The 26,889-nt window shown below is 42.5% G+C and overlaps 1 protein-coding gene across 17 annotated transcripts in view; it reads right to left on the reverse strand.

The window, feature by feature from the left end:
* HHAT (hedgehog acyltransferase) overlaps positions 1-26,631 on the reverse strand; it is a 318,442-nt gene extending 291,811 nt beyond the window's left edge. For 7 of the 17 annotated variants that reach the window (XM_023247996.2, XM_045049167.1, XM_045049166.1 and 4 more), the window contains exon 1: positions 14,123-14,261. The gene's annotated coding sequence lies outside the window, so the exon portion shown is untranslated. Of the gene's footprint in view, positions 1-3,462; positions 3,590-13,618; positions 13,643-13,747; positions 13,887-14,122; positions 14,262-14,542; positions 14,715-25,373; positions 25,448-26,493 lie in introns of those variants that run through there. The other 10 variants (XM_045049163.1, XM_045049155.1, XM_045049164.1 and 7 more) reach the window with 8 other exon arrangements.
* Between the last annotated feature and the right edge of the window lie 258 nt (positions 26,632-26,889).

Here is a 26,889-nt window from a genome sequence, read left to right on the forward strand (position 1 = left end):
TTTATACCTATACTATTAAATGAAAGAGAAATGCACTTCCAGGTTGTTTAAGCCTCTGCTATTCTCGATCTCTCTCTTATGGCAGCCATGTCTATATTCTAAGTATTATTAGAGCAGGTGATAGGAAGTCCTAAAATTCTTCAAATGAAATCATCAGCTCCCAAGCAACAAAAAGCCAGTTAAATGGCTCACATTGTTTTCCTTAAGCCTCTCAAATATGTCTCACTATGGATGCCAAACTAAAATAGGAGCAAAATTTTAAGCCCCAAAAAAATACTTCCTCATATGGGACAGTAATGCCAAAATCAAAATTCAGACATTACCCCATTTTATTTTCACAAGACCCTAGTGAAGAAGGTGGAGCAAGAGAGACAGGCAATTCACAGATGACAAATGTGAAACAGGATAAGGCCCCACAGTCAGAAATAACTGAGCCAGGTCGTCAGACCACTGGGCCCCCCATGCCTCCCCCTCAGCCACGGCTAGCCCCATTAATGCCCGTTCACAAAGTTACTTGTCCCTACAGCCTGGCTCAAAATCCGCCACGCCCAAACTCCTTTCTCCAGGCTGAGACAGCAGAAAAAGATACACACTTCGGCTTTCATAAAATAGAAGGCCAGAAGTCAGTGGTCCTCCAACCAGAGTGCCCCTTGGTAATGACCTACACGTTGCTCAGGCAGTTTGGTCTCCTGCAACTGAAGGCATCCAGAAGGAGGCACTCGTGCTTTCAAGCCCAAACACTCAGCAACAACACCACCTCCTCAGGTCCCCCTGCTATTTTTCAGAACCACTTCTGGCTTTAAGCAATTCTACTCACACTTCATTTTTAAATACCTGGCATCTCCTAGAAAACTTTAGAATTTCTTTCTGGAACTTTGTGGGAATATGGTAATCTCCACTTTAGTGGGAAGTTAACTTTAACCTCCGGGTTTTAGGAGTCTCCTTTCAAAGGATGTTAGTATTATATTGGATGGTCTCCTCACCTCATTAAGAATATGTGATTAGTTGGGGCGCCTGGGTGGCTCAGTCAGTTAAGTGTCCGTCCGACTTCAGCTCAGGTCATGATCATGCGATTTGTGGGTTCGAGCCCTGCATCAGGCTCTGTGCTAAAAACTCAGAGCCGGGAGCCTGCTTAGGACTCTGTGTCTTCCTCTCCCTCTGCCCCTCCCCCATTTGTGCTGTGCCTCTCTGCCTTTCAAAAATAAACAAACATTAAAAAAATTTTTTTACAAATATGTGACTAGCAAGGGCTGAACTCCTAAAAATGCTACCGAAATGTAGACATAAATAATCTTAGAGATTAAATGAAAATTCTAGAAGCCCTGCTGTTTAGCAGCTTTTCAGGGACACTGTCTTCTAGGACAATTCCTCTGCATTAACAAGTTTCTTTCGGGGAACTAGAAACACTTCCGTTTTTGGTGCTCTTCGCTGTACCGTGTATATCTTGCAGACCCACACAAAGACACACAGTCATGAGCAACAAAGCAGCAGAGCTGTATCTTCACATCTAAAATTTGGGGACTGGACCAAATAGCCTCCATCTGCCAGCATGCTGGGAAATTCTGCACCAAGCAGACCTAGGGGGGAGTCCCGGCTCTGCCATTTGCTGGCTGAGGAACTTGAGTGGGTCACAACTCATGGGGCTGTTGAATGAATTCAATGTAAAATGCTTCTCCAAGCCCCGGCACAGAATTAGTACCCAATACATATTAGCTATGATCCGTCCAACGGGACCAGTTAGTGAATTTAATTCCTCAGAAGCCTACCTCGCCAGAGCCTGGTTTTTCTTCCTGAGCTGATGAAATATCACTGACCCTCCGTGGGGCGTGGCCATGCCCTCTGCTGCTGAACGGCATCCCCAGAGCTCTTGCTAAGGTCTCACACTTTGTCCACACCCCAGCCCAACCCCAGGCCACCAGACAGCAAACACACGGTCCTTGGAGGCCACCTGGACAGCTTTCTGCCCAACACATCTTCCTCACCACTACTTTGCTAATCCCCAAAGGAATTACATGCATACTCCCTCCTGTCTTATTTCATCCCTCACAGTTCCAGGAACGCCACCTCAAAACTCTACCACACAGGCACTCAAGTGTCCTTAACAGTCCTCTCCTCCCAACACCACTCTTTTTAACTCTTGCCCACCCATCTCAAGAAAATTCCTGGGGCACCTGGGTGGCCCAGTCAGTTGTTAAGTGTCTGACTCTTGATTTCAGCTCAGGTCATGATCTCACATTTCGTGAGATCGAGCCCCGCATCAGGCTCTGCACTGACAGCGTGGAGACTGCCTGGGATTCTCTCTCTCCCTCTCTCTCTCTCTGCCCCTCCCCAGCTCTCGCTCTCTCACTCTCTCTCTTTCTCTCCCCCCTCTCTCAAAATAAACAAACATTGAAAAAAAACAAAATTCTTCTCCCCGGTGTGTTCTTCCATATTCATTTCAGCTGTGCCCTCAGAAACGAAATCAGAGTAGATACATTTTAAAGCATTTAATGACCCAACAGCATCAAAGAAAAGGCAAGTTGGACATTGGAGAATATAACTAGAACTTTTTTAAAATGCGCAAACCCATAAAGGTGCCCAAAAACACTCTCAGAAAATTCTCAAGTTTCTATTTCTCATTGTCTAAATAAGCATGTTCTTTAGGGATGGGCTATCACAATGAAATCAAAGAGGTCCTTCCTCAAACGTGTAGGTAACACTTTGCTGTCCTTCACGCATGGATCCAGTCCTGCAGCAGCATTAGCAGCTAAGTGGGCATCTGTGAGACCGCCTAGAAACTAATCACCATTTATAAATTACTTCTGCAGGAAAAGCCAATCTATAACAGTACAGCCTGTGTTTAGTAAATGTCTACCTCATCAACCTTTATTTATTTTTGGGACAGAGAGAGACAGAGCATGAACGGGGGAGGGGCAGAGAGAGAGGGAGACACAGAATCGGAAACAGGCTCCAGGCTCTGAGCCACCAGCCCAGAGCCTGACGCGGGGCTCGAACTCACGGACCGCGAGATCGTGACCTGGCTGAAGTCAGACGCTTAACCGACTGCGCCACCCAGGCGCCCCAATGTCTACCTCATCAATCTACATACACGAGGCTGTACCATTCATACATGAGAGCTAAGGAGGGATGCAAAGATGTATGACAGGAAAGGGAAGTGTCTGAGAACACTCCCACCTTAAGGGGAATATTGGTCAGGACTATGAAGAAGCAAAAATGTAGCTAGTGGAGGTGAAGGGAAAGCAAGAGCCATGTGGCAGAGGGCCTTAAACATACAGGATTACAAATTTGGATTTGATTTGCTGAAGAAACCTCAGGCTTGAAACCAATCGAACTATTTGAGTGAAGTTTCAGGAAGAAGTCCTTTGACACTGTGGTAGTGTAGAGGCAGAGAGGGCAGCGGTTGGGGAGGAAGTACAGAGAAAGTGCTAGAACCAAGCAACACAAAGGAAAATTAAGTCGTACCTGGCTTGAAATTAGTCCAGGAGGCAGGAGGATTAAAGAAGAGGAAAACTACGAACACAGAACAGCAACTCCAAGCTGGAAGACCAGAGCATCTCAGAGCTAAGTATTATTGATGATGGGAAGATATCTGAGGTAAACGAAGACAAAGAGGTAGAAAGGACATTTAACATTAGGTGTTGGAAGGAAATCGCAGCAGGTTTCTCTGGGATCAAAGGGAAAGAAGTTAGACTGGAGTAACAAGGAACTTTACCTACATATTGGGGTGCAAGAGCCCCTGAGGCTGGGCATTCGAAAGAAGCATTTATCTGGGGACTGTAGAACTCAAGAGACCCACAGAATAAAATCTTCGCTGTAAAAAGGCAAGAATTCCTCAGCTAACAGTTTTTTCTATACGGAAGTAACTCACATTTGCATTTACTTTGTAATTTAACACTCCACCTGCTTTCAAAGATACCATCTACTCTAATCCTCACCAGGAGGGCTAACTGTTAGCTCTTTTTCAGGAATCAGAATCCTGCTTGGGGGGGCAGGGGGGGCGGGGGGGGGGTAGGGAGGAGGCAGCGATCTGCCCAAACACACAGAACAGCCAGGGAGGAACAAAAAACTTCTCAGCTCCGCTTTTACAGGCAGAAATCCTATTCCTTAATCTTGGCAGAGAAGCATAGCTCACTATGCCAAACCCCAAACTGTGCATAAACATAACTTGTGTAAGATGCTTTGCCCCAGCGATTTCCAATACCACTTCAAATGTATCTTTATTTTTGACGCATGCAACAAATGGATTCGACAACCACTTCCATTTCAAACGTTTCCTGCTCCTCAGTCTTGATGCCTAGCACTGAATGAGCTATAACCACATATCCACATGCACCAGAGGACTTTAACACAGCACTCTTAGCACTGAGCTAACAATCCTTAGATGCCAGAGTCACCACGATCACTTCTACCAACTAACTGTTGCTCCATGTCCTAAAACTGAAATCTTCCTCTAATGGCTTTTCTTACAGGGATTAGCCAGCCAATCGTCACAACAACTTTTTGAGGTTGCTACTTCTGGTACCCTCATTTAACACAAGCAAACTAAACCAAAGCCCAGAAAGGTCAAGAAACTTGCCCCAGATCACACAGCTAATAAGCAGCAGAGCTTAGCTTCATACCCACCAAGTCCAACCCCAGAGCCTTCCCTCGGCCACCTCCCTATTCTTACAGAGTGCACCAGATTCATTTTTTTTTTTTCAAGGTCTATGATGAAACCAATCTGTCAGGAAAGCTAGAAGGTAATACAAGCTACACACAAGCAAAAGAAAATTTTAAAGTTATATGTAATTAGATACTCCCTTTAGGAAGAAAAGAAAATTTGTAAATCAACTAGATGTAATCAAAATACACCCGAACCATCTAGCTCATACATTCCTTAAAAGATTGACTGAAGAAGACAAACTAAACCAAACCAATTTACTCAGATATAAGAAGGGGGAGTCAGCAGTTACACAGAGATAAGGGCCGAGTAAAATTGAAATCATTCTAAATTTAGGAACAAATTTAGCACTCTAGAAGTCACAAAGTAGTAAAAGTAAAAAGAGCATGTGCACACTGAAATGACGATGGCTTTGAAGAAAATGAAATAGTAGGGCAATATTCTAACACAGTGGGAATAACTGTTATGAGACTTGCTCTTTTCTAGGGTCCCATTTGATGAAACAGAAACTTATTTTGCAGAACATAAATTACAGGGCTCTCACCAGGAAACCAAATCCAGACACACCGTGTCTTCTCACATCAGTTTTCCCCAAACCCTACATAAGAGTCTTCCAAAGAGTCTTATCCTTTTACTCGTGCAACACTAACGAAAAAAAAAACACTTCTCCAAACCCAAAAAAAACCTTCACTAACACAGGGGGATGATTAGGTGTGTTGGAGGAGGTCTGCTGGACTGGGCAGAATGTCTAATCACAGAGTATTTTTAAATACACACACTAGTTCCAAGTATGCACCAAAACCTCATGTATCGGTTTTGTATCACTGCACAATAAACACCACGTAGCGGCTTAAAACGACAAAGATCCATTTTCGTCATGATTCTTTGGGAAGGCGATCCAAGCCATTCTGCTGATCTTACCAGGCATCACTCACGTGACTAAGTCACCACACAGCTCAACAGGGACTGGAGGGGCCAAGATGACCTCACCCGTGTCTAGCGTCAGGTGCCTGCTGTCAGCTACGGGCAGTGCCTCTCCACGTGGGCACTCAGTAGGCCTGACCCTTCACAGCATGGTGGCTTCAGGGGTTCACAAGATCAAAGGCAAGTGGGGCAAGGTCTCTTAAGGTGCAGGCTCCAGAATTCACAAAGCCTTTTCTTGGTCAAAAGACCAGTCCAGACCCAAGCAGGAAGAGAAGAGCGATTCCATCTAATTTTGAGAGCACAGCAATGACAACTTCAGAGGGGACAGGGACACAGCTTACCATCCCAGTATGTCAGTATGTCAGAGTTACTAATACATCAATTCCGGAAAGTTAATGGGAAAACTACAGTTCACAAGGGAGCTTTAGTACATGTCACAAAAGTTGTTATTTGTATATAAAATGAAAAAAAAATATGTTCCCCAGATCAGAATTTCAAAATCAGTAGGGCCCCTACGGCCATCTGGTCTCATCTCTAGCCAGTTTGGGAATTCCTTTTACTATAACCTACCTATTTCCCATAACATCACAAGGCAGGGAAACATTTTCTAAGAGGTCCTGATTATTATCCTGCTGTTTCCTCAAACTGTCAAAAACCATCCCCTCTATTTTTAAAAAACCTTCTGCCACTTAGTCTGATTGTACCTTCTGGAACCAAAGGCATGGAGGCAGGGTCACAAGAGGATTTAGAGATGGCTCTGGAGTCAGAATGCCAAAGTCCAAATCCCAGCTTTGCTACTTTCCAGCTGTATGCCCTAGGACAAGTTGCTAACCTCTCGGTGCCTCAATTTCCTGCTCTATAAACAGGGATAACAGCACCCCTCAAGGGATGCTGTGAGGATTAAATGAATTTACAAACAGATAAACAGTGCCTTGGGCATAGTAAGTTCTAAAATGCTATTCTTTTTGTTTTTAATGTTATTGTTCTTATACTAAAAAGGCTTAATTCTTCTCTCCAATAATACTCCTTTGAATATTTAAAGACAATTAATGACACACACTCCATCCCAAACCGTCTTCCAGGGCACACATCCATGATTCCTTCAATCATTTCTTCAGTGACTTGGTTCCTAGACCCTTTACTATTCAGTCAATTGTCTCTTTATAGTATGGGTACCTAGACCTGAACTTAAAACTCCAGACGTGGCACAGAGTAGGACAAGACCATCACTTCTATTCTTCCGGAAACCACACTTCAAATAATGAAGTCTTAGATGCATTTCTTCATTCAACACGTATCAGTGAGCTCCTGAGATTCAGGGAGTGTGCTATTTATGAAGACAAAATATAAAATCCCATCTGTGAGATCCCCCAAATAGGGCTCTCCCAGAAATGCCCATGTGCTAATCCCTGGAACCTGTAAATATACTTCCTTACAGATCAAAGGTATTTTACAGCCATCATTAAGTTAAAGATGAGGACATTATCCCTGATTATCCACAAAGACCCAATGCAGTCACAAGTGTCCTTCTGGGAGGGTCAGAGTAAGGGACCACAAGCAAAGCAAAGCAAAGTCTCCCCTTGAGCCTCCAGAAGGAACAGCAGCCCTGCCCAGCCATTTTGGACTTCTGACCTTCAGAATTGCAAGGTAATAACCTTGGGTTGTTTTAAGCCACTAAATTTGTAGTAGTTTGTTACAGAAACAATAGGAAACACAACACACCTGCCACTTGGGAGAAAAGTATCTAACTGAAAGGATTTACATTTAAAAAATCAGAATTTTTTTTTTTTAAGTGGGCTTCCTGCCCAGTGTGGAGCCCAGTGTGGGGCTTGAACTCACAACCCTGAGATAAAGACCTGGGCTGAGATCAAGTGTCTGATGGACACCTAACCAAATGAGCCACCCAGGCACCTCAAAAATCAGAATATTTTTAATCTGCTAGAAACTTAAATTGTCAGAAAATTAAATCTAAAACAAAATTTTGCATTCAGTTCTCAACTTGACATTTTTTAGTTTCCACCTCACACTGATATCAATCTTAATATCAAACAGAGCTCTAAGTCTTTTTATATGAACTGCCATTAAGCCATACCTCTGCTGTTAAAAGACTGCCAAAAAGGAGTCACTTTTATAAATCCCTAGTTCACAAAAGCTACTGATGTGATATTATACTGTCTCCACTGAAAATTCTCAACCTGTTTTGAGCCTTTTTAATCAACAAGAGTCATGCCAACTACGTCTTACACTCCCCAGATTAGGGGCATCTGAATGAATCAAAAATTTTTATAATACACTATTTTAAGTAAACTTTGTATTAAAATGTACTTAAATTAAAATTAAGACTTTCAAAAAGCAGACTCACTCCAGTAATTGCCTTCAGATTAAAAGCAAAATGCCTCAAAAGTCCTGTGTGTCCTTTCCTGTAACTCCACTAAAGGTCACCATGAGCCTGACTCCTATCGTCCTAGTTTATTCAGTTGTGCCTGGCTTTGAACTTCATATAAGTAGAATTACATAGCATTTACTCTGTTGTGTCTATTTCCTTTTTGTTCAGCTCTTCTTTATATTTTTTTTTAAGTTTATTTATTTTTGATAGAGAGAGACAAGACAGTGAGCATGCAGAAACTGGAAGGAGTAGACAGAGGGATCAGGGAGGGAGAGAGAGAATCCCTAGCAGGTTCCATACTGGCAGCGTAGAGCCCCACGTGGGGCTTGACCTCACGAACCGTGAGATCATGACCTGAGCTAAAATCAAGAGTCAGTTGCCTAACCACCTGAGACACCCAGGCGCCCCTCTTTTTGTTCAGCGATATGGGAGGCTCATCCATGTTGTATATGAGTCAATAATCTGTTCATCCTCATTACTAAAGAGTATTCCACTCTATAAACTACTCTGCATTTATCCATTCTACTGCTGATGAACATGTGGGTTGTTTCCAACTTGGGGCCAGTATGAATAGTACTGTTCTGTCCATCCTCTTACACGTCTTTCAGCACACATATATATGCCTTTACTACTGTGTTCATCTGAGGATGGAGCAGCTGGGTCATAGGAGATGTGTATGTCCAGCTTTAGTAAATGATACACCAATTTCCAGAACATTTGCACTAATTGTCATACCCATCAGCAACGTATGAGAGTTCCAGTTCACCCATTACCCAACCAGGACAGGTATCCCCCACTTTTTGAAAGTTCAGGTTATGCCACTCCACTTTTACAAAAGACCTACATTAGTACCCGTTTTTGTTAACCAAAAGAAATCCCAAGAAGATTTTCACTTTTATGAAAAAAAGGCAAAAAGAGAAAATGGCATTGTGTTTGTTTTGCAGCCAAGCACCCCAAGCAGCAAAAGTGGCCCCCCTCAAGCTCCTTCCCAGGGAACTACACTGAGCATCTCAGCATCATGCCATCAGAGCTTTGAATTGTATCTGTGGGCATCTGTGCTCGATCTTGATTTACTTCATGCCTTCACTAGCAAAATGTGTCCGAAGGTACCAGAAATGCCTAGAGGCACCTGGGTGGCTCAGTTGGTTGGGCATCCAACTTCCACTCATGTCATGATCTCACAGCTCCTGAGTTTGAGCCCCATGTCAGGCTCTGTGCTGACAGCTCAGAGCCTGGAGCCTGCTTCAGATTCTCTCTGCCTTTCTCTCTGCCCCACTCATGCTTGTGTGCATGTGTTCTTTCACTCTCAAACATTAAAAAAAATTTTTTTTTAAGAGAAAGCCTAAAAGGGGTTATTTTGGGGGTCTGGGAATGCTCAAAAATTTTTCCATATAAATTAATGGTTAATTGCTTCTTCGCTTCAGGTTACAAAAGATTTCACAAGAACAATCTGCTTTCAGATATTGAGGGAAGCCTGTACTTAGTCTACCTTTTTTTTTTTAATATTTATTTTTAAGAGAGAGAGCACAGGCAGGGGAGGGGCAGAGAGAGAAAATCCGGAGCAGACTCCAGGCTCTGAACTGTCAGCACAGAGACCAATATGGGGTTCCAACTCAGGAATGGCAAGATCATGACCTGAGCCAATGTCAGACACTTAACCAACTGAGCCCACCTAGGCGCCCTTCACAGTCTGCTTTTAACCACTCTGGTGAGTATAGAGTGATGGCCCACTCTAATTTTAATTTGCATTTCCCTAATTACTAATGAAGTTAACCCTCTTTTCATGTGTTCCTCGTTTAGGAACACATGAGATCCTCGTTTAGGAAGTGACTTGCCCATTTTTCTACTGGGCTGTCCATTTTTTTCTCAATGATTTGTAGAAGTTGTTTCTAAATTCTGGGTATAAGTTCTTTATTGGATATATGTATTACAAATATTTTCATCTATTCCCTAGCTTGCCTGCTCACTCCCCTTATGGATTCTTTAGATGAACAGAAGTTCTTACCAATATTTTCCATTTTGTGTACTATTCAATAAATCTTTGACTGTCCGTAGGTAATGAAGATATTTTACTTTGCTTTCTTCTAGAAATTTTATTATTTCAGCTTTCACATTTAGGTGCAAGATACAGCTTGATTAATGTTTGCATATGGGATGACATGATTAAGATTCATTTTGTCCATATGAAGATCCATTTGGCCCAGCATTATTCACCAAACTGGCCATCGTTTCTCCACTGCACTGTGTTGTCACTTTTGTCACAAACCACACGTGTGAGCCTGATTATGGATTCTCTACTCAGTTCCATGGTCTGCCCAGCATTGTGCCAATACCATATTAACATAACACATATTGATCTAGTCGTCCAAATTTGCTTTTTCTTAGATTGCCCAGAATTTCCAAATAAATTTTAGAACTGGCTTATCAACTTCTCTTTTTAAGAAATCTGCTAGAATTGTGACTGGGATTGTACTAAAGCTGTAAATTTATTTTCAGAGCAATGACATACCCTCCATTTTATTTAAATCTTTAATTGTTCACAATGTTTTAGCTTGCAAAAAGTTATCATGTATCAGTGTTGGATTTTGTCAAATATTTTTTCTCTTTATTTGAATGTGGTTAAATTACATTTATTTTCTAATGTTAGCCAAAGTTTACATTCCTAGAATAAGTCCAAATTGGTCACGGTTTAGTATCCTTCTCAGACTGTTAGATTTGATTTACCAATACATCATTTTGCATCTTTTCTGTGGGACTATGGCCTGTAATTTTCTTGTAATGTCCTTATCAAGCTTTAGTAACAAGGTTATGCTGGCCTCATAAAAGCAGCCAGGGAGTGTTCCCTCTTTTTCTTTTTTTTTTTTTAATGTTTGTAATATTTCCTTTATAAAGCCATGTAGGCTCAGAAATTTTGCTTTGGAAAGGATTTTAACTCCAAATGTCATTTCTTTAATAGATACAGGAGTATTCAGCTTTTATCATGTCTTAGATAAGGTGTTTTATTAAAAAGTGCCCATTTCGGGGTGCCTGGGTGGCTCAGTTAGTTGAGTGGCCAACTCTTGATTGAGGCTCAGGTCATGATCCCAGGGTCATGGGATAGAGACCCACGTCAACCCCCTGCTTGGAATTCTTTCTCTTCCTCTGCCCCTCTCCCCTGCTTGGGCATGCACTCATGCACGTGTATGCGTGCACGCTCTGTGTGTGTGTGTGTGTGTGTGTGTGTGTGTGTGTGTGTATGTGTGTGTGTGTGTATATATAAAAATAATAAAACATTTTTAAGGCCCATTTCATCTGAATTTTCAGCCATTACCAAAACTATTCACAAAAACACCTTAAAATCTTTTACATGTCTGTGGAATATACAGTGATAACACCTTTTTCTTCTCTGGCACTGGTAATATCATACACCATTAAGGTTCATACCCACTCTCAAAAAACAACAACAACAACAACAACAACAAAAACCTCCCCTGGGGGTGCCTGGGTGGTTCAGTCGGTTGGGCGTGAGTCACTCACATCTCATGGTTTGTGAGTTCGGAGCCCCGCATCGGGCTCTGTGCTGACAGCTCAGAGCCTGGAGCATGCTTCGGATTCTGTGTCTACCTCTCTCTCTCTCTCTGCCCCTCCCCTGTTCATGCTCTCTAAGATGAATAAACTTAAAAAAAATTTTTTTTAAATAATCTCTCCTGTACTATATGACACACATCCACTATCACAAGAATATTCTCCAGCAGCATTATCCATAGAAGACGCAGAGCAAGTGGAGTATGTAAACAATCCAGCAATTCCCTCTCAACAGCTTTTATCACCAGAAACAACCACACCTGAGTAAAAGGAGACACTAACTGAAAGTTAATAGGTATTTATAATGCTCTAGGGTGGCCAGCAAGCACTCGGAAGAAAAACACCAAGTAGGGTTTGTAACCTAGGATACCCACCCCCAAGGTGGCCATAGGGAAAATTCAGGGGGCCATGAACCTATAATTCTCTCATACGTCTTTATTTTCATGAACCTCTAACTGAAATGCAGGATTTCATTTACTATACACGTGGACAACAAACTATACTAATAAGAGCAGTTCTGGCAACTTCGTCACCAGTAAAAGTCAGATACCTTCATACCATAGTGCACCTGCTGCAAATACCTGAAAATATCATTTAGTGCACCTCCAGTCCACCTGGAGGACTCGGTTGAACGTCCAGCTTCAGCTCAGATCATGATCTAGCAGTTTGAGTTCAAGACTCACGTCAGGCTCTGTGCTGACAGCTCGGAGCCTGCAGCCTGCTTTGGATTCTGTGTCTCCCTCTCTCTCTGCGCCCCCCCCTCAAAAATGGATTAAACATTTAAAAAAAATTTTTTTTCTAGGGGAGCCTGGGTGGCTCAGTCGGTCAAGCATCCGACTTTGGCTCAGGGCATGATCTCATGGTTTGTGAGTTTGAGCCCTGCTTGGGGCTCTATGCTGACAGCTCAGAGCCTGAAGCCCACTTTGGATTCTGTGTTCCCTTTCTGCTTCTCCCCTACTCACACTCTGCCTCTCTCTCCTTCAAAAATAAACATTCAAAAAATAATTTGAAAATTGGCTTCTCCAGGGGTGCCTGGGGGGCTCAGTGGGTTAAACATCGGACTCTTGGTTTCAGCTCAGGTCATGATTCATGAGTTTGAGCCCTGCATCAGGCTCAGCACTGACAGCACAGAGCCCGCCTGGGATTGTCTCCCTCTCTCTCAAAAAAGTAAATTTTTTTTTTAATTGGCTTCCCCTAACTCCAAAAAGGTCCATGGCAACCCTCCCCCCCCAAAAAAAGGGGGAAAAAATCTACAAGGAATCAAGGATTTCACCCTAAGTTAGGAACTCTAGTGCAACAATTAAGGAGCACCTCACCTTAGCCAGGCCCTAAGCTGCAAGCAGGAAACACACTGATAAGTACCACCTAGGCTGGCTAGTTCCTGATGTTACCAGAGTTCCCACAAACATCTAGCCTCCCACAATAATAACTGCTCTCTCCAGAGACTTGGCCTTCACCTTAAATTAGTCTATCTAACCTGCTTCCCAAGGAGGGAGCAAAATAAGCAGTAGATACAGTACAGGCTTTGATCTAGAAAAGGGAGTGTAAAACTCGGCCCTGAAATTTACCAGTTTGTGCCACTGGCATCTCCTCCGAGTCTTTTCTTCTGCTGTGAAAAGGGATAACACCATCTATCCTCCCCAGTGGTTTTAAGGTTTAAAAATAATGGGTTTAAAGCACCTGACAAGCGCATCGTCATTGTTAATATTAGCTGAATCGTTCAGGTCAGAACTGACCGTCCCTATCCTCTACTAATTACAGGGACTGCCACAGAGAAAAGTGAGAATTATTACAGGAAAGATGGAGCATTACGAATGGAAGGAAAAAAACACTGTACTTATAAAAACCACCACCTCCTCGGTGAAGCCCTTCTTCTCATGTTCCCATCGCACTTAATCAAGTAAGTACTTGTTAGCACCTAAGTGCCTAGCTCTGCGAATGAATGAGGAATACAACATAGAAATATTGAGTCTCACTTCCATAAAATGCAAACCACCGAGGACGCCAACTTCTAGTTGGCCCTGATCCAAGAGCCAGGAACCAAGGAAGCAGCACATTTCTTAACACCAAGGCCACCCCAGTACCTAGTCCGCCCACTTTGGTGAGAACTGCGGGGAGGAGGGCCTTTCCAAGTAAAGACCGGTGCCCCTGGAGGCTAGACTTCGAAGAGGGAAACTGAGTCTGAAGAATAGAAAGCAAAATAAATCTCTAACTTTGCGGTTGGGGGGGCGGTCACTGGAGCCGCAGCAGTAGGGCAGGCGCACGTCTAACACCGCCGAGGAGACCAGCGGGAACCGGGGACCAAGCCCGGGGAGAAGCCGCTGGCGGGGACGTGCGCGGACTCGGCGGGGCCTGCGGGAGCCCCGCCACCGTGCCCGGAGGCCGGCCTGGCACGGGGCGCAGGGCCCGCCGCCTTTGTCTCCACCGCGCGACAGGGAGCCTCCTCTGCCCCGCCCCCGGGCGCGGAAGCAGGAACCCGAGTAGGAAACGGAAAGCTCCTGGAGCATTTGTTTCTCAAGGGAGTACACCGAAGCACGAAAGTCAACATCTAACCTCCCCGGGACCCGCTGCGGTCCCCGGCTACCAACCTCCGGGCTGTCCCGGGCAGCGGAGGCGGCGTTCACGCGCGCCACGAGTCCCCAACAACCCTCTCGGCACTTCCGAGTCCCGGCGGCTGCGGCGGCGGCCCGCTTCCCGGGAAGCCGCCCTCTTCCCCGGGAGAGGCGGTTGGAGGAGCTGCCCGGCGCACGTGCTCGGAGAGCGCGCCCCCGCCGCCGCGCCCGCGCGCCCTCGGCTCCGGGCGGCCCGGCTCGGACACGCGCGGCGCTCCGGGAACGGGGACAGCCCGCCTCTCGTCTCGGGGTGTGCGGGGCTCCGACGGAGGGGGACCCCCGAACTCCCCGGCTCGCCCGCGCGGGGAGGGCCCGGGTTCCTGCGCTGAGCGGCGCGGTGGCCTGTCCCCTAACCGTTTGCTACTTGCAGGCTAGCACTTTCGGAGCGGAAGTCACCTGAAACTCCAGGTGGGCTCTAAATCCAGCCCAGTGGTCCCCACGGGCGAGAGGAGGTGGCTTGGTGGAGTGGAAAGAGGGCGGCCTTTGCGGCCCGGCTGCTTGACCCTCTTGCCAGGAGAACTTAGCCCCTGTGAGCCTCCCAGCCCTCCTCCGTCTAGCGGAAATAAGCTCCCCTGCTTTCCTGGAGAATAAGTAAAGACCGAATGGGATGAACGGTATCACCTGTAAAGCAATTTACGAAGATAATCACCACTGCAAAACTGTATGCCAGTGATTTAGAATGGGCTATAAAAACTAGAAGCGACTTCTGAGCGCTGTTACCCAGAAGACGCCAAGTCTGCCAGAGTTGCACAGATTTACCTGAGCAAGAGAATCACCTGGACTCTTGTTAAAATCAGAGGCTTCTGGATCCCTCTTCGAACCAATGGAATCAGACTCCCCAGGGAAGGGGTGGCTCAGGTGGCTCTACGTAAATGTGGATAACTCTGCCTTAGGCAGCAGGGAAACACAGAGACTCTAACTTTAATCTAGCAGTCATTGAAATAGTCCAGGAGGTTATCTTTCTGATTGCAAAATTCTCTGAGAAACTAGAGTATAAACTCTCTCAGAACAGGAACTATCCTCTCTTTCAGCTCCCACCATCCCTGTTCCCAACGGCTAATATACGATGGTGTTAGGTAAGCAGGTGTTAATATTCTAGCCCCAAGGAGAAGTGCCAGATGTATCAAATAAAAACACAGGCTGCCCAATTAAAATTGAATTTCAGATGAACAGCCAATACTTTTGTAGAATCAGTATGGCCCATGCAACATTTGGGATATACTTACACTTTAAAAAGTATTCGTTGTTCATCTGAAATTCAGTTTAATTGGGCATTTTATCTGGGAACCCGCACCCTCACAGAAGAGAGTGATAGAGTAACAGCTCAGGTAGTGGCAGACTCAGGGACAGGAATGAGATTCCTACCTTATTTCTAAATGACATTAGCAGACAGTAATGTAGGTTCCCTGTCATTTACACTTAACCCCTTTCTACACAACATATTCACCTGAAATAAATAAATAAATAAATAAATAAATAAATAAATAAATAAAGGCAGATGTAATCCTAGGTAAATTAGAAACATCAGTCAAAAATAGTCAAAAAGTAAAGGGAAGCAATAGACTAGGAAAAGTATTTGCAGGCACTATGATACAGAGTGTTAGTATTATATATGGATTAAATAGGAACTCATTTGAAGTCAATTGCAGATGAGCAAGTCACAGAAATAAGGAATCCAGTAAAAAAAAAAAAAACAGTTGGGATATACAATTAGGAAACAAATACATTGCAAAAAGCTTCAAGAAATGCAAAGTAAAATAAGAACACATTTTCACATACCAACTTGGCAAAAATTAATAAATGACATTAAAGACTGGCAAAGGTGCTGTGGGATAGCACTCACACCCAACTTTTTAGGTAAGTAATGAATTTGGTAATATCAAAACCCTTCCAATGTATCAAAACTCCTAATGTTTAAACTTTTTGAATTGTTTATGGGAATAAATCCAAAGGAAATTATACATAATGTAGAAAAATGCTCTTTGTGAACAAAGATTTTAGTTTTAACTTCTATTAATTTATTTAATCACAAGGAAAATATACGATAATGTATCTCAATTTTCCAAAAATAAAGAAGTAGAAATTAAACTAAAATATATGCACTCTTCAATCTACTAGATACACAGGTTTTTAAAATAATGGTTACTGTTCATGTATAATATGACCAGACTATATATTTTTTTAAAGCTGTGTGTGGAAAAAAGACTGGAAATGACTAGAAAGGAAATAAGGTTAAATTTGGGTGGTGGGACTTGCTTTATTTTTAATTTTTCCACATTTTTTATTAAACACACATTAATTTTATAATAGAAGACTAATGTGTTACCCCTGAAAAAAACAAACAAAAAACTTTTCTTACCATAAAGTTAGTTTTATGGACTCTAGAATCTCACTTTTACATAATCATATACTGAATGTTGAGGCTGTCTAAATATTAAAAGCTCCTTAAAACATTTTCCCTAAAGATAAACACCTTAACAAACTCTGCATGTTATCTGTTAACCTAGGGACTATCCTTAGCCAATTGCTAGTCCTGTGCTGAATTTCTCAACTTAGTCAATCACATAAGTGTATGCAAATTAAAGTGCCATAAATATTTCATAAAATTCAGCAAGTCATATGAGGCCTTGAGTTTTTCTCCCCTTGAATTACGTTCTGAAAAGGGACAAGCTTAATAGCATTGACCTTTTTATTTTTTATATTTTGGTAGTAAAATACACACATAACATTTACCATCTTAACCATTTGTAAGGGTACAGTTCAGTAGTGTTAAATTCATTCACGATGTCATGCAACTCTAGACTCTTGCAACTCTGTACCCATTAAACAGTAACTCTCTGCTACCCTCAGCTCCGGGCAGCCCCCATTCAACTTTCTGTCTCTGAATTTGACTTCTCTAGGCACCTCATACACATCAACCATACAGCATTTGTCCTTTTGTGAGTGGCTTATTTCACTTTGTATAATGCCCTTAAGACTTAGCCTTGCAGCATGTGTCAGAATTTCCTTCCCTTTCAGGCTGAATAATGTTCCACTGTATGTATATACATTTTTATCCATTTATCTGTAGGTGGACACTTGGGTCCTTTCTACCTTATGGCTGTTATGAATCATGCTTCTACGAACATGGGGATACAAATATCTCTTCTCTGAGACTCTGCTTCCAATTCTTTTGGATATATACCCAGAAGCAGAATTGCTGGATCACATAGTAATTCTATTTTTAATTTTTTGTGGAATCACCATACCATTTTCTATAGCAGGGGCACCATTTTACATTCCCACCAAGAGTGCCCAAGGATTCCAATTTCTCCACCTCCTCACCAATGCTGTTATTTGTGGCTTTGTTTGTTTTTTGATAGCAGCCATCCTAATAGGTGTGAGGTAATATCTCATTGTAGTTTTGATTTGCATTTCTCTAATAATTAGTGAGGTTGACCATCTTTTCGTGTGCTTATTGACCATTTACGTGTCTTCTTTGGAGAAATGTCTATCCAAGTCTTTTGCTTGTTTCTTAATCAAATTATTTGTCTTTTTGTTGTTGAGCTGCAGTTCTTTCTATTATTTGGGATATTAACCCCTTATGAGATACACGATTTACCAGTATTTTCTCCTTTTCCATGGGTTGCCCCTTCACTCTGTAGCCTGAGTCCTTGGATGCACAGAAGATTTTAGTTTTGATGAAGTCCAGTTTATGTAGTTTTTCCCTTTTCTTGCCTGGTCTTTTGGTGTCATATCCAAGAAATCATTGCTAAATCTACTGTCATGAAGCTTTTCTCCTACGTTTTCTTCTTTTTTTATTTTTAAAATTTTTTTTTAACATTTATTTATTTTTGAGACAGAGAGAGACAGAGCATGAACGGGGGAGGGTCAGAGAGAGGGAGACACAGAATCTGAAACAGGCTCCAGGCTCTGAGCTGTCAGCACAGAGCCTGACGCGGGGCTCGAACCCACAGACCGTGAGATCACGACCTGAGCCGAAGTCGGCCGCTTAACCGACTGAGCCACCCAGGCGCACCCCCCCCTACGTTTTCTTCTAAGAGTTTTATAGTTTTAGTTCTTAAGTTTTGGTGATGGATCCATTTTGACTTAATTTTTGTATATGGTGTAAGGTAAAGGTCCAAATTTATTCTTTTGCATGTGAATATCTTTTGCATGCAGTTTTCTCAACACCATTTGTTGAAAAGCACAGACATCTTTTAAAGGCCAGGGTTTAGAGTGAGGGGTATTGTCTGGGACTTAACACCAGGAGAAAAGTTGGGGTTATTTAGAGGAGGGGAGAAAAAAGGGGAGGATTTTCTTCCCTTCTCTCCAATACTTCACACATACGCAGAAATGAGGCTTTCAAAGATCTGCGCCAGCCTTTGAGCAAAAGTATCAGAGTTCTGGGGCTCCCTGACTTGGAGCTGAAGCAGCCACTCCCAGGGCCAGAAAGCCAGAGCTGCCTTCCCTTGGAAGGCTTTTGTGAAGCCAGAGAGAATCCTCCCTGGAGTTGAGAAGCAAACTGAGGCTAAAGTAAATTGACCAAAATTAATGAAAATTGAAGTTTGAAAAGGGAAACTAATCTGTATTTCTTTAAGAACAAATGTATCAAAATTAGTATGTAAATGTGGGTAATTAACGGTCAGTCACTTTTTATGCCATTATTTTAATCCCAAATTGTCAATCAGGCCTGCACTGGGTGTGCTTTCTCTCTGATCCTATCCAGACAGGCAGCCACTGTCCACACTGCAGGGCTGGTACTTAGGAAAGATTAGCCAGGCCAACTCTTCTTTGTGAATTCAGCGATGACTTAGCCATAGAAATAATATCCCTTAAACAGGGGCACAAATACTTGTTAAGACTTAATTGATAAAGGCTGAAAGATAAAGGACAGAATTTCTAATTATGAAGTTCCAGGCACAGGCATTCATGTGGAGCTACTGAGAAGCATTAGGGCTTTCCCAACCCTCACCACGGGGCACAGGCTCTCATCTGTTCCACCTATAAGGACGTTGGCGCTGGTTTATGGTGATCCCCAATAGTCAACATCAAACAAGCATTTCTTTGTCCAGCCTCTACTTTACACACAGCACAAAACTAAATGCTAGGGGACTTTTGTTGGTTGTTTTTGGTTTTGTTTTTAATGAAAAAAAAAAACAAAAAAGACTTGCCTTGCAGGAAGTCGCAGCCTAGCTGGGAACTCACCAAGTATACACAAAACGACTAGTAAATAAGGAGCGCATCTGAAATAATACAGTTCATACTACCCACATATGCTCAAGAATGCAGTCATATCAATAGCCTGCACAATGCAGAGCACTGTTCAATGTCCTCTTATCCGAGAACACTTCCCTGACCACCCTGGTAAAATTAAGCCCTGCCCAGATACTTTCTATTTCATTGCATTATTCTTTTATATTTTCCTAGAACACTACCACTCTCTGAACTTGTTTTTTTTTTTTTAACATATTTATTATCTAACTCAGCATTATTCAGAGTACTTGCAAGACATAATATATTAGTAGATTGTAAAATAAAGCTATGGGTCCCACGAGACTTAATTTTTTTTAACAAAATAGAATAGAGGAGAATAGAGAATCAAATACGATAGGAAAGGCTAGATAATATGAGAACACACCACTGGATTTTAATTAAGGATTGTGAACTTTGGGGGCACCTGGGTGGTTCAGTCGGTTAAGCATCTGACTTTTGATTTTGGCTCAGGTCATGAGCTCAGGGTAGTGAGATGGAGCCCTACATTGGGCTCTGCCCTAAGCATGGAGCTTGCTTACAATTCTCTCTCTCTCTCTCTCTCTCTCTCTCTCTCTCTCTCTCTCTGACCCTCCCCTGCTTGCTCTTTCTCTCTCTCTAAAAATAAACAAAAACAAAAAAAAGAATTGTGAACTTTGTCAGAAATACTGCATCCAATTGCTCTGAACAGAATTAGGAGAGATAATGGAAGGCTGTGACAAATATCAGCTAACACAGGAAAACTCTATCTTCTAACAAAATCTCATTTGATTATCTAGTATATGATGTGAATGTGACCATCACCATTACAGGACAGTTAACAGAATTTATATTTTATAGTAACATTAATCAGACTTCATTGTAAAGCATTTTTTTTCTGAAAAGACATTACCAAGTAATATATGTATCAGGTTTGCATCAAATATATATGTTATGAAATTAGCATGAACTTCTCTTTCACGGGATTTCTCCTTACTTTTAAAAAAGGATGATGAAGTGAAAATTAGAGGGATGCCCAAGTTCAACCTCCAGATATCTACATCTGTAACGAGTGACAATGTTGAGGTGCATGCTTTAAAAAAAAAAAAAGAAGATACAAGACTATAAAGTCTTCAGAATGTCTTTTTAGGGGTGCCTGGCTGGCTCAGTCAAGGAACATACGACTCTTTTTTTTTTTTTTTATGTTTATTTTTGAGAGAGACAGAATGTGAGCAGGGGAGGGGCAGAGAGAGAGGGAGACACAGAATCGAAGCAGGCTCCAGGCTCTGAGCTGTCAGTACAGAGCCCGACATGGGGCTTAAACCCATGAACCACAAGATCATGACCTGAGCCAAAGTTAGACACTCAACTGACAGCCACCCAGGTGCCCCAGCGAGTCTTGATCTCGGGATTGTGGGTTCGAGCCCCACGTTGGGTATAGAAATCACTTTTTAAAAAAATCTTTAAAAAATATTTTTAATAAAAAAAATTAAATGTTTTTTCATTGTGTAAAAATCCAACAAAAGTGACAAACCCCAGTATATTATGTTGTAATGACCCCTTCAAAACTAACAGGACACTGAGAAACAGCACACAACTTGTCAACAAGCCCCACAAACACTTTTTGGACGACGAAGAATTATTGGCACAATTTCTTAGTAGTTCTACAGACTGTTAATGAGATTTAGTTGCATATGATTCAGCAAAAGAAAAATGGCTCATACAGATGTTTAAAAATTACTCTTCTAATATAACTAGATATGATACATGTGATTTATAATGTGAAGTTGGCTAATAAAATTTACAACTCTTTGGTATAACACGATTTCTAGTTAAATCTGTGGAACCGTAGAAACTTCTAAAGCCATGCTTCTCAGGGTGCCTAGGTGTCTCAGTCAGTTAAGCATCTGACTCTTGATTTCAGTTCAGGCCATGATCCCAGGGTTGTGGGATTGAACTCCGAATTAGGCACGGGGTGTGGAGCCTACTTAAGATTCTCTCTCCCCCTCCCTCTGTCCCTCCCCTGTCTAAAAAAAAAAAAAAAAAAAAGATTTAAAGCCATGCTTGTGATCCATCCTGGAAAAGAGAACACATGCTGTGAGTTATTCAACTTTTCTAGTTTCTGCAAGATGACAAGGGATGTTGTATGTTTAAATTTAACCTCACACACACTGGATCAGATATATTTACAAAACGGGAAAAAAATGACTCATTGGTCAACATCTATTAAACTGGAAAAATAGTAAAGGAATTATGAGTGACAGAGCCAGCAGATATGGCTAGAAAGCATAACAGAGCAATTAAAATCTTGTTAAAAGCTACTAAAAACACTTGTGCTTTGAAATCAGCATCAATAGGAATTAAACTTGGCATCTCTAGAAATAGTTGTGCTGAATTTCATGGAAGCGTTAGAAAAACCATGGCGAAGTTTATTAAATTCATTAAAGAGAGCTCATTGAACAAAATATTGATGTGCTTTGCTCAGACTGGCGCAAACCAGACACTCATGCTGAAGTTCATTGATTGTCCTAAGGGGACCTAACGGGAAGTCTTAGGCAGGGTGAATAAACTCAGAAATGACAATAACATTTTTCTAGTTGAAAAGCAATCTCGTTTGGCGAACAATCTCATTTTTGAAGACATGTTTGGGATTTTAAATTAGTATATTTAACTGATGATATTGATATTTTAAATGAACTCCCATTTACAACTTTAGGGAGAAAACAATGTAATTTAGCAAGTCAAATATACCCAAGATTCCAAAAGACATTTTGTTATGGCAAGTAAGACTTAAAAGCTATCACCTTAGCTCCTAATTGTTCCCAATACTGCTGCAGCACATTGAAGAAGAAATTATCAATAAAGACAGGGACTGAAATAAAGTTAAGGATACTGTTATATTTTACCCCTCAGTTTCAAATTTGCGATCATGATTTTCCAGAAAAGAAATTATAAAATTAGGGCACATTTTTCCAGATGAAAGAAAAACATTTTCCCTTTGAAACTCATTGACCCAAACTTGGTGCCCCAAAGGGGCAAGTGAATTATTGCTGCTTTATTCTTCATTTGCACTAAAAAATGATCACAAGACATTAAGACTTGACTTAGAGTCCTGACTTTAGAGTAAGACTACAGAAGAGTTTCCATTGCTAGGTAAAAAGAATTCATCGCTATTATTACCACTGACAATAAACAAATGTATGAGCCAGGATCTTCTACCTTTAAAACTTATTAATACTAAGGACAGACATAGGCTCATGAGTTTATGCACAAAGTATCTGTCTTTGTCTTAAGGAATAAACTTAGAAGGAAACAAGCACACCTGGAGCATTAAATAAAATCTTGCCTAACTCTTGATTTGTATTACTTATTTGGGAACTTTTTCTATGCTGCATTCGAGGATTGATAACAATATTTTATGTTTTTAGCTTTTTATATGTAATAAGAGTAAGTATTGTTCCACCACACTTACGATTCTGTTGTGTGGGGCAGGGGAGGGAGAGAAAGCATGTACTTCATTGTTGTGCAAAAAGTATTTCTTACTGGGAGGTGTGATTTAATGGTTTTTTTTTTAATGTTTATTTATTTTTGAGAGAGGGAGACAGAGCACAAGCTGGGAAAGACTGGGAAAGAGCAGAGAGAGGGATACACAGAATCAAAAGCAGGCTCCAGGCTCTGAGCTGTCAGCACGGAGCCTGATACGGGGCTTGAACTCATGAACCGCGAGATCATGACCTGAGCCAAAGTCGGACGCTTAACAAACTGAACCACCCAGGCACTGCTCAGAGGTGTGATTTAAAAGAAGGCTGAGGGGCTCCAGGGTGGTTCAGTCAGTTAAGCATCTGACTCTTGACTTCAGCTTAGGTCACGATCTCACAGTTTGTGAGTTCAAGCCCTGCAATGGGCTCCACACTGACAATGAGGGGCCTGCTGGAATTCTCTCTCTCCTCTCTCTGCTCCTCTTTCTCTCTCTCTCTTTCTCTCAAAATAAATCAATAAACTTAAAAAATAATAATAATAATAATAAAATAAAAGAAGGTTGAAAAGCACCAGTCAATGTCTGCCCTCCCCTGAAACCAGCCCCTCTAGAATATAAACTCCAGAAGGGCGAGAGTTTGATCTGTCCTGTTCACCACTAGTAGCATGTAGTATAGTGCTTAGTATATATTTAATAACTATGTGCTTGCTGGATACACAAACTAACCAAATTGGGAAAAATAATAGTTTGTAATTGCCTTTTGTTTGCATTACCCAAGCATCTTTCTTCCTTTTATAGATACGTGTTTTAGAAAAAAAAAAAAAAAAAGGAGAAATTACTACAGTCATTTCTGTTAAGGGTCTTCAGGCTGCCAAGAACTAGGAAGGACTCCCAGTCCCTTCTAGTTTGGGAAAAGATTGTGGATGACCTTGAGTTTTAGGGCTTAGGGAGCCCTGGATGGGAAATGACTGAGAGCTGCAGAAGGGATCACGTGCAGGCCTAACACAGTTTACAATAAAACCATTACTTTTCAAACTGAGTAGAAAGCAGCCATGCTTTGACAAGGCAGTTGAGCCCTTTTAGAGCTGAAAGATACAGTCTAGTCCCCCTCCCTCATTTCATAGATGAAGCAAAGAAAGAAACAGACATGAGAAATGGTCTTCAGGTGTGCAGGGAAGGGACAGATTCATTTTTGTTTCCTTTTTATAAAATGGGGATAATATTTGTGCCATATCATAGGTATACTATAATGATTAACTGAAATAATAAATGCAAAAGACCAAGCACAGTACCTGACCCATAATATACACTGAGTCATTATTAGCTATGATTATGACTATTGCCAAAAGAACATATAATGCTTGGAAATGTTCAGTGAGGTTTTATTTCCTTGTGCTTCCTTACACTATTTCCTCTACCACTCTGTCATATTCCATACACATTGTTCTCAGACTGAGAGTGGAGAAGCTGAAAATAAAAAGTCTGTTGAATGTCTGAATGGATTTATTTTAAACTCATAGTAGAGACAACATCTTGAAAGACAGGACTTTCTTTTATTCTGAAAGCTGTGCATTTTGAGAAAGAACAAAAATGTGTGTGGAACTCTTTCCTGAGTTTTGGTTTGGGACCCCGCACCCACCCCATGAGCCAAACCCCAGGGGAAGGGAACAATAGAAACCTACTATTAGGGCAGTGTTTTTCAAATTGTGGGTTGAGACTTACTCTTGGATCATGAAATGCATTTATTTATTGGGTCAAAACCAGCATTAAAAGAAAAGAAATGGAATGGAATAGAAAATACCAGAGTATACTGCAAGGAGTAATGCTAAGTATTATTTCATGAAGCTGTTGTTTCATTTGTGTTGTGTGCATGTACTTAGCCATGATGTAAACTGTGTTCCCTATTGTAGTCACGGCCAATGAAATTTGTATATCACCAGGGATGCTATAGCAGAGGGCATGTGCATCACTCCTCTCAGAATGTCCCAGGGAGAACAACAGCTCCTCAGAGAATTGCCATGTCCAGAATACTGTTGGAAGAGCAAAGTAGTCATGGTCTAAGGTGGCTGCCAGAGCCCCAGGCACCTTGGCAAAGTGGGGAAAGGTCTAGAAGGTTACTGTGGCTGCCAAGAAGGATGGATAAGAAGTCCTGAGACTTCCCAGCCAAACAGAACTGAAAAGGGGCGCCTGGGTGGCTCAGTCGGTTAAGCGACCAACTTCGGCTCAGGTCATGATCTCTCAGTTCACGGATCCCAGCTCTGTGTCAGGCTCTGTCCTGACAGCTCACAGCCTGGAGCCTGTTTCAGATTCTGTGTCTCCCTCTCTCTCTGCCCCTCCCCCGCTCGCGTGCTCTGTCTCTCAAAAAATGAATAAACGTTCAAGAAAAATGTTAAATATAAAAGACATAGCACTATACAATTATGTAGAAAACAGACCTGCCCAGAGAACTAGAAAACAAAGCTTATTTTTGAATCATAATACCCTGGGTTAGTGCCTGTAAACGGATCGAAAAAATCAAACAGAAGCAGCTGAGTTTACCTTGAATTAGGAAAGACTACATTTTCTGCTGCCAAGCCGGCACTGGAGGTTGCGATGCCGGTCTGAGGTCAGTTCTAGGAAAATAAAGTTACATCTTTGAATACCAGGGGCTGTGACTGTATAAAACATCAAACCTGACACGCTATTATTAATGAGGCCTTCAGTTTTGGCAATGAGAAAGTCCCGAGCAATCTCTAAAAGAGCAGTTTCCATGGAATGGTTAGGACGCAAGCCAGATGGGAATGTGGGGTAAGGACAGAGTGGTCAGCCTAAACTGCTCTTTGGAGACACTGTTCAAGTGGAGAAACCTAAGTAAGGTTTCTCCAGGCAGAATTTGCAGGCACGTGAGAAAGGCTCACACAGAGCTATCTTGGGTAAAGGTAGGAACTAGGGCTAAAGGTAACTTCCAATGTGGTACACATTGGATACATTTTGTTTTCAGGTGAACACATAAAATTAGCAAAGGAAAGGTGATGTCACCCAATGGCACCACACATTTCAGCACCTGCAAGATGGAGTGTATAAAATTGGGAGAGGTGTCAGTAATGGTGTGTGTCTGATCACAGCTGATCTCCCAGTGCCATCTCCTTCTTGGGGCCCAGAACTCAGAGATCTATAAATATGCGGGACCCTGTGGGATGGTTCCAGGGTGCCTCCTCCTAGGAGCCTCATTCCATGGTATGGCCCAAACCCCTCGTCACTGAAACCCCATTGCCCAGGGGCTGCTGAGTTTTGCAGACCTTGTTCTCTGGTCACCATTTTGCCGTTCCTTTTCTGTGTCCTCTACCCGTTTCTCTGCCCAAGGGGCAATTCTGTCAAGGACTCCAATGGAGAGTTCAAAACTGAGGCGAGGAATCTCTGCTAAACAAGTCTCTCAAAGGCTGACCTTTCTCAGGAGACAAGGGCTGTGTGTCTGACCCTGGCACTCATCCACTCTCCCCACCCCCACCCTCTAGTCCAAGGCGGCTCTGAGGAGGCAGCCATGACATCACTTCCTTCCTCTGGATCTGGGCCGCCAGGCCTCACACGGGCAGCCTTCGGCCACCGAGCCCAGCGGAAGTGGAGCAGCGACAGAGCTGGGCACGCCCTCGTGCCCACCCTCCTTTCTCGCCTGGCTCACCTTCCAGGGCGGGTCGCAGGCGTCTTGAAGAAGTGGGCCGTCTTCAGAGCAGCCGGTGCCTGCAGTTTACCTTCAGAAGCTACGGGGGCCTGCAGTGACGAAGAGACTCCACTAGGTGGCCGCACAAGACCTTGTTTGTTTGGTGTAGGTGCGGAGGAGCTGGTGGCAAGAGACACTCTTGCCAGCCAGCCACTTCCTCACTGCGTGTGTGTGTGTGTGTGTGTGTGTGTGTGTACGCGCGCGCGCGTGTTTACGGGGTGCTCACTGGGCAGAACAGAGAGGCAAAAACAGAAGTTTAAGAAAAGCCAGTATCAAAACACCTAAATTTACAAAACAGTTAAGTAATGGGTTATTCACGCCTATTAATTAGAAGGAGCTCAGAGTTAATAAGGAGCA

This window comes from Felis catus, chromosome F1 (genome assembly GCF_018350175.1).
Source record: "Felis catus isolate Fca126 chromosome F1, F.catus_Fca126_mat1.0, whole genome shotgun sequence".
NCBI classification, from domain to species: Eukaryota; Metazoa; Chordata; class Mammalia; order Carnivora; family Felidae; genus Felis; species Felis catus.